The sequence below is a fragment of the Triturus cristatus genome, chromosome 1_1, assembly GCF_964204655.1.
Source record: "Triturus cristatus chromosome 1_1, aTriCri1.1, whole genome shotgun sequence".
Lineage (NCBI taxonomy): Eukaryota > Metazoa > Chordata > Amphibia > Caudata > Salamandridae > Triturus > Triturus cristatus.
Genome location: NC_140579.1, coordinates 952,445,237 through 952,447,736, shown reverse-complemented (window position 1 = coordinate 952,447,736; position 2,500 = coordinate 952,445,237). Strand labels below are relative to the sequence as shown.

The following is a 2,500-nucleotide window of genomic DNA, read 5'->3' as shown; positions in this document are numbered from 1 at the left end:
TCCTGGTAGTATTTAACTTTGCTCTCATACGCTAGTTCAAGGGAATTCTGTGAGTTTTCATAACGAATTGAGACATCAACCACTACAGCAGTACCATTTTTGGTGAACACTACATCTGGTTTTCTTAGTTCACCTTGATTATTTTTGACATGAGGTTCCCTGTATGTCATCCACCCACACCTTTTTGCTCTATCAATTAGCAATTCCAACACTTTGTTATGCCTTTTTATTCTTATGTCCTTGGTTTTAGGACATGCACCTGAAATATGAGCAATTGTTTCACACACATCTTTACAATATCTACAAGTAGCAAATGTACGATTTCTTCCCCTAGTGATGGTTTCTCTAGTATACACTACATTTGCTCTCAGCATTAGCGCAGCTATGTATTGATTTTCTTTTATTTTGTTATGTTTGCTGATCCAAAAATTTGAGGTTGGATTACTTGCTAAGTATTTGATACCATCACCTTGGACAGGGAGATTTGCCCATTTCTCAAATTCTTCTTTCCTCCAGTCATATGTTGCTATCAAATTTAGTTCATGACTCAGAGATCTGCTGCCTACTATGTTGAGTTTGTGTGTTTTAATGATGTTGTCAATTTTTTCATTGATTACTTCTCCTGCATACATGAATGAATGAGCTATGTACAGGTCTGGAGCTTCCCTGAGGTACAATAAGTTATTAACTTTGTTCAGACCAATTGTCGTACATAGCTTTGGAATACTGAGGCCCCCAAAAGATCTTTTCGAGTACAGGAGACCATCACATGTGTATGCAGGAAGGTGTAGGAAATGTTTGACATACTTTCTAATTGTTTGATCCAGGATGTTTAAAGGTTTCGCTTCTGTTCCTGTCATTTCCAGTTTAAATGACAGTTTAGGGATCAAGTATTTACAGAATATTTCTATTTTCTGTGTGGGCTTAAGTGGTAGATTGTCGAGTTTTTGAGCCCAGTCAATAAGAACCTCATTAATTTTGTTGTTGCTTGAATGGCCGGTGTGTGGATCGAAGTTCAGTCCGAGGTATCTCTCACTTTCTCCTGGGTGGATGTTTTCAATGTTTTGTTTTTCAAATTGCCATGGTCTACAGTTGTTTACTAGGATCTTATCTTTACGATGACTTATATAAAATCCATGTGTTTTCTTCACATTAAGTTTTAATCCTGTTATTTTACTGAATTTTTCAATGATTTTCAGATTTGTACTCATTCCTTCCCAGGTGTTGCTGAGTACTGCGATGTCATCGGCAAAGGCCAGAGCGGTGATTTGCTTGATGAGATTATTGGAACCAAATGTGAAGCCCTTGCCTTCTTTCTGAAGATCACAGATCAGAGGATCCATGGCAATATTAAACAGCAGTGGGGATAAAGAGTCACCTTGTTTAACTCCTGACTTCATTGTTATTTCTGGAGTTGCTTCATTGTTTTTTCCCTTGAAAAATGTTGTTGAGTCAGTGTATAAGTCTTTTATTATGTCTCTGATGCATGATGGAACCCTGTGTCTTTCAAGACTCTGTAAAATATGACCATGGCTGACAGAGTCAAAAGCTTTTGATATGTCTATGAACACCACTGCCAACGAGCTTCTGTTCTTTCGTGCCCCTTTTATAATGTTTTGCAGAAGAGTCAGATTTTCGAGACAACCTCGCACCTTCATGAAGCCTTTTTGTCTCGTATTTATTTCAACGAAAAATGTGAGTCTTTTGGTTAATATTTTTGTGAACAGCTTCATGAATGCTGTACCGATAGTAATTGGACGCCAATTACTTATCTTTCTGAGTTCGCTAATCGGTACATTCTTGGGTATTAGTATTGACCTGTTCTTCTTAATACTTTCTGGTACTCTTCTCATCAATAGCCAAGACGATAAGATTCTGGGTAGTAGTCTTGGTTGCCTGCTATGCACTTTATTTAAGTCATTCAGACCAATTTTATCAGGCCCCACTGCTTTCTTTAAATCTGATTCATCAAAGGCTTTAGTTACTTCGAGCAGTGTAATTTCTTTACATAAACTTCCAATTTCCCATTCATCTGGTATTCGGTCAATTGGGATGAATTTGGGATTTTTCTTGTTCTCTTTTTCAATTATGCCTTTATAGTATTGGAAGATTTCATCAGCACTGATTTGACAAGTGGCATCTTCTGCCCCATCAGTGATTATCCTGGCAATTTTCTTTTTGTCTTTTTGGAACATTGTCTGATATTCTTTGTAACTGCCCTTTGCTTTTGTATATTTTTTCTTTTGTGCTTGATTGGGCCTTCCATCTTTCTTTGGTATCTTGTTTTGTCCAGGGGCAGTCTGTTGCTCAACTTGAGCAGAGTTCATAGGTTCATTGTTGGGTTCGCTCGATAGTTCGGTATGATTTGATGGTTCAGGACTTATATCATTGGTGTTTTCTGATATATAAGTCACTATCTCATCCATCAGATCCATAGCAGCATCATGATGCTGGATGTTTTTTGTGTACTTTTCGATTTCTGTGATTCTATCGTTTAGCT

General features: G+C 37.4%; 1 pseudogene; it reads right to left on the bottom strand.

Moving 5' to 3' along the window:
* Positions 1 to 2,500, bottom strand: part of LOC146871362 (28S ribosomal RNA) — a 7,942-nt pseudogene that overhangs the window by 1,625 nt on the left and 3,817 nt on the right.